Consider the following 6,007-nt stretch of genomic DNA (forward strand, 5'->3'; position numbering starts at 1 on the left):
TATCTTTGAACATTTGTCATCACAAGTTAAAATCCGTCCATCAGCAATCTTTATTTCGAATCTATCACAACATTCAATGTGATAAGCTAATCAAGCTGTAACTTTCCTGTCCATAAAATTATTAGTGCTATCCGTACCAATCAAAATAGTGGCAGACTGATACTTCAAAGTTCCTCCAATTTTCATAGTTTAAGGGTTAGTGTAGCTAGCCAATGCATGCTCTGTATGTGTGATGGCTTTAATATCTTCATCAGTTTCCACACCTTCATGATCGGAGTCTAACTCTTCTGCTTCCGGTTCCTCTCCAGTTGGCTCAATCATTAGAAGTTGCCCTTGTTTGCATCAGTGCTCCTTACTCCACTTTTCATTGCAATGCCAGCACAAACCCTTCGCTGATCTTTCTTTAAGTTCTTCTCGGGTTAGTCTACAAGTGATAGGATTTCAATTGGGAGTAGATGGAGTGTGCTGCTTGCTGATCATCTGTTTATTGACACCTCTATTTCGATGATATTCCATGCTGATTTTTTTCTCATGTAGGCATGCAAATGAAATCACTGCCATCATGGTGCGGGGTTGATGAGCCTTAACTTCACACCGAATCTCCGAATTAAGCCCTTCAATAAATATACATAGAAGTTTTCGTTCCGACCAATCTCTAGCTTGATTTGATAATATTTCAAACCTACTCTGATATTCTAACACTATAGAAGTCTAATGAATTTTGGCGAGCTGTCCATCAACATTCTCGTATTCAGATGGTCCAAAACGAATAACAAGTCTTCTCTTAAATTGCTCCCATGAGGAGACTTCGTAGCAAGTTTCCTACCAATCATACCACTAGATTGCATCTCCCTCTAGTTGGATTGAGGCTATTTTCACCTTAGATTCTTTTGGAGTTTTATGAAACTAGAAAATTTTTCTGCCCTAGAGATCCAATTGGTCAGATCTCCATCTTCCCATATAAAAAATTCTACCTTCATGTGTGAGTAGTTTGTGTCATAGTCTTAGGGCCCTTTTCCTATATTTCCATATTTGTGCAACGTAGAACTTGAGCTCCCATCTTATTGAAATTTGCTGAGGCTCTCCAATAGGCTATTTTTGAAATCATTAAATGTTTCTTGCAATCGATTCTCAATTCTAATTTTCAGTGCTTTTATTTGTGCTTTCACTGAGTTATCAGTGGTCATTGCATAAGGCTACAAATTTATAATCTCAACTCCTATTTTTGGTGTTAGGACTAAGGCATCAATTACTGCCTAATTCGGTGCTGCTGTTATGACGCGGTCGGTGGCAGCACTGTGGGAATGAAGGGTTGCTGCAAGGATGTAGGGATGTAGCTGTAGTCGCTGCGTGGGAGGCAGCGATGCTTGTTGCGGTCGCTGCATGGAGGGATCGCTGTTGCTTAGGACTGGGAGGCCGCAATGGTGGTACGACTGGGGGTAGCACCGCCATGGGCTCGTCGCTATGGTGGCTGCGACGGCGCGGATGGAAGGCAACATTACATTGTCTCTATCGCACTGTGGAAGGAGGTGCTGGTGAGAGGCAGTGATGCTTGTTGCGGTCGCTACATGGAGGGATCGCTGCTGCTGAGGGCCTGAGGGCTAGGAGGCAGCAATAATGGTGCGGTTGGGGGCATCGCCACCAAGGGCTCGCCGCTGCGATGGTTGTGACGGAGGAAGAGTTGTTGCCCTGTGTTTTTGTCGCTGTGTGAGATGAGAGCGCCGAGACTGAAAGACGATGGTTGCAACTGTTGTGACCCAAGAAAGCGATCACCGAGCAGTCGGGTTGAGGTTGCGGTGATGGCAATCGGCAATTACAATAGTAGAGGCAGAACAAGAGGGAGGTGGCATTGAAGCGACCGAGGTTGAGGCTGTAGTGGTGGCAACCGGCAGTTGCGGCAACGATAAATATCAAGGGGGCTGCAGCAATGGTGCAGAGCAAGGGGGTTGAGGTGTTGAAGTGGCTGGGGTTGAGGCTGCGGTGGAGAAGAGGAATCAGTGGCAGATGTCGTCGGCCGGGAAGTAGCAGCGGCGGTGGCAAGTGGGCTGCGGCAATGGTGCAGAGCAAGGGGGTTGAGGCTGCGGCAATGATGTAGAGGTGCGACGGGCTACAGTAGGGTTGTGGGCTACCGAGAAACAGGGGCGACGGTGCTAGAGAGGAGGTTGGTAGCCGAGGAGCAATGGCGGCGGCAAGGATTGACTGGGGGGCTGTGGCAACAGAGGGCTTTGTTTCTATCGCACCGCAGAAGGAGCCATTGGTGACGCCGAAGCCTCACCGAGGGCTGGGATCGATCAGGAGAGGATTGTGGTGGCTGGCAACGGTGGTGGCACTGTTGGGAGCAGCGTCACCAAGGGTCACCGCGAGGAGGGAGGCAACCGGCGCTCGCAACGGCAGGAGAGACCGGCGGCTGCGGTAGCAGAGGATACTCTATTTCTGCCACACCGTAGGGGAAGACGCTGGCGATGTCGAATGATCATGATCGGCGGTGGCCGGCAGCGGTGGTGTGGCTAGGGCAGCGTCGCCGACGTGCGACTACGAGGGGTGGTCCGCTAGCTGCGAAACAGCGGTCGCGGCCTTCTTGCTCGAGCGAGATGGGGAAGCGAGGAGAGAAGGTTGCTGGCCGGGGCGCAGCAGCGGCAGTGGGCGTTGTTCGGGGAGCAACGACAGTAGTGATCGTCGGCTGGGAAGCAGCGCCGGCGATGGAGAAGAGGCAGAGGTGATCGGTGCCGGGAAGCAAGGGTGCAGCTGACTTTATTTTGATCTTTTGATTTGTTAGTCATGTGAGATAAATATTTTGCTTGACTTTATTTATTTTTTTACTTTTGTTTTCAGACAACTTTCTCTCTCTCTTTGGTTGACAACTTAATCGAGAAGCTTAATACATTCTCTGTTCTGTTACATTTGTATTGCTTCGCAAAACTGGTTCATCAGTTACTATTTTTAGACTCTTAAGGAATAAAGAATGAACAGCAACTACTGCCCAATTAAAAGGCGTTGGTGAGAGGCAGTGATGCTTGTTGCGATCGCTGTGTGGAGGGATTGCTACTGTTGACGGCTGGGAGGTAGCGATGGTGGTGTGGTTGGGGGCAATGCCACCAAGGGCTCGCCACTACGGTGACTGTGATAGAGGAAGAGTTGTTGCCCTGTGTTTCTGTCACTGCGTGAGATGAGAGCACCGAGGCTGAAAGACGACGGTTGCTACTATTGTGACCCAAGGAAGCGATCGCCGAGCAGCCAGGTTAAGGCTACGGTGATGGCAACCGACAATTGCAGTAGCGGACGCAGAACAAGATGGAGGTGACGTTGAAGCGGTCGGGGTTGAGGCTGCAATGGTGGCAACCAGCAGTTGCAGTAACGATGCAGAGCAAGGGGGCTGCAGCAATGGTGCAGAGCAAGGGGGTTGAGGTGTTGAAGTGGCCGGGGTTGAGGCTACGGTGGAGAAGAGGAATCAGTGGCAGACGTCACCGTCTAGGAAGTAGCGGCGACGGTGGCAAGTGGGCTGTGGCAATGGTGCAAAGCAAGGGGGTTGAGGCTGCGACAATGATGCAGAGGTGTGGCGGGCTACAGCAGGGGTGTGGGCTGTTGGGAAGCAAGGGTGGCAGTGCTAGAGAAGAGGAGGTTGGTGGCCGGGGAGCAACGTCAACGGCAAGGATTAACGGGGGGGGGGGCTGCGGCAATAGAGGGCTCTGTTTCTATCACACCGCAGAAGGAGCCACTAGCGACGCCAAAGCCTCGCCGAGGGCTGGGATCGATGAGGAGAGGATTGCAGCAGCTAGCAATGGTGGTGGCACTGCTGGGAGCAACATCACTAAGGGTCGTCGCAAGGAGGGAAGCAACCGACGCTCGCAGCGGCAGGGGAGACCGACGGCTGCAGCAGCAGAGGGTACTTTGTTTCTACCACACTGTAGGGGAAGCCATTGGGGATGCCGAATGATCACGACCGCTAGTGGCCGGCAGCGGTGGTGTGGCTAGGGCAGCGTCACCGATGGGTGACTACGAGGGGTGGTCCGCTAGCTGCGAAATTACGATCGTGGCCTTCTTGCTCGAGCGAGATGGGGAAGCCAGGAGAGAAGGTTACTGGCCGGGGCACAACGGTGGCGGTGGGCGTTGGCCAGGGAGCAACGACGGCGATGGTCGTCGGTCGGGAAGCAACGCCGGTAGTGGAGAAGAGGCAGTGGTGGTCGACGCCAGAAAGCAAGGATTCCTTCTCGGTTGAGAAGGAACAGCATTCGTGGCTGCCAACTTCACCCTTTTGCATAATTTTTTTTTTTTATCGATTATAGCTACGTCAATCACAACAGCAAGAACGCCAAGGATAGCTGGCTGGGGAGCAGCGGCGATGATGGAGAATGGATTGCCTTGCAACAGCAGTGGTGGTGAAGGGAAGCTAGGGTACGATTGACGGCTGCCATCCTCTTCTCTCTCTTTCTTTCTTTCTTTCTTCTTTTTTTATTTTTGAGATGACGAACTATAACGAGAACGCCAAGGATCGTTACTCTGATACAAAATGATAGAACTTTGAGATTTTATTATAAAAGAAATGAAAGAAATGGAAAAAAAGGGATCGACCTCCTAGGGTTTTATCGTAATACTGAATAATATTTTATTGATTGATTAAAGAAAGGGTTATATCATTATTAATAAAGTTTCACCTAAGAGTTCATTATGACTTAGACTCTTAATAATAATTAAATATAAAATAAATCTCTATTCGTCTCTAATTGAACTAAACAGACTCAATAAATATTATTCAAAAGCTCAAAAAAAGATCCTAACAATACTCTATATATCAATTTATATATATATATATTGATCTTTTGATGTAGATAAATATTTAGCTTGACTTTTTTTTTTTTTACTTTTGTTTTCACACAATTTGGTTGACTACTTAATCGAGAAGCTTAATACATTCTCTGTTCTGTTACATTTGTATTGCTTCGCAAAACTGGTTCATCAGTTAGTCTCTCGATTTCCAAATTACTTTCGTGTATACAGAAAAAGTCTTGTTTTGTTTAAATTTTTGCATTCTCCGTGTTACTAATTTTAGACTCTTAAGGAATAAAGAATGAACAGCTACTACTGCCCAATTAAAAGGGCTTTTGGACCCCTGTTCATCATTGATCCATGATTACCAACAAATAAAACTGTAAAGATGATATTAAAAACTTATCAATGACAATTTAAACGAAATTATTATAATAACACACACACACACACACACACACACACACACACACACACACACACACACACACACACACACACACACACACACACACACACACACACACACACACACACACACACACACACACACACACACACACACACACACACACACACGCGCACACACACACACACACACACATATATATATATATATATATATGCTTAAATCAACAACATACCTATTCTATCATCATTTTTCTTGCCGCTATCTTTGGTGGTCCTATGTGTATTATAAGACTTTGAGAACATGATTAATGACTGTATAAAGCGAAAGGGGATCTATTTAGCAGGATATATGTTCATATGTGTGCAATAAACGAAAAAAATTAGAAAAATAAAGAATAAAATATCTAAATTATCAAAGTATTATATGGGTACAATGCAAATACTTCTTTAACATTTCAAATGATTTGAACTCCTTTCCATATGCAATATCCTGTTTTTAATTTCACCTCAAAAAACAGGGTATCATATACTAGAAGTTTATTTTTCTGGACCAAATTTTTACCGTAGGTTGTCCATATATGTAGATGCTCAAATATCAAGAATATTATATGGGTTCATATTATTTTGCTTGAAATAGACAATTAGAAAGAAAATAAAAAAAGGTAGACTATTAAGATGCTAAATAAATTAAAAATATAAAGCAAAAAATTTTGAATTTAGAAAAAGTCTAATACATTTCCACATAGGTACAATGCAAATCATTCTTAAATATTTCAAATGACTTGGACTTATTGTATGCAATACCCTATTTTTTATTTCACCCCAAAAACAG

This window comes from Musa acuminata, chromosome BXJ2-2 (genome assembly GCF_036884655.1).
Source record: "Musa acuminata AAA Group cultivar baxijiao chromosome BXJ2-2, Cavendish_Baxijiao_AAA, whole genome shotgun sequence".
Classification (NCBI taxonomy): Eukaryota; Viridiplantae; Streptophyta; class Magnoliopsida; order Zingiberales; family Musaceae; genus Musa; species Musa acuminata.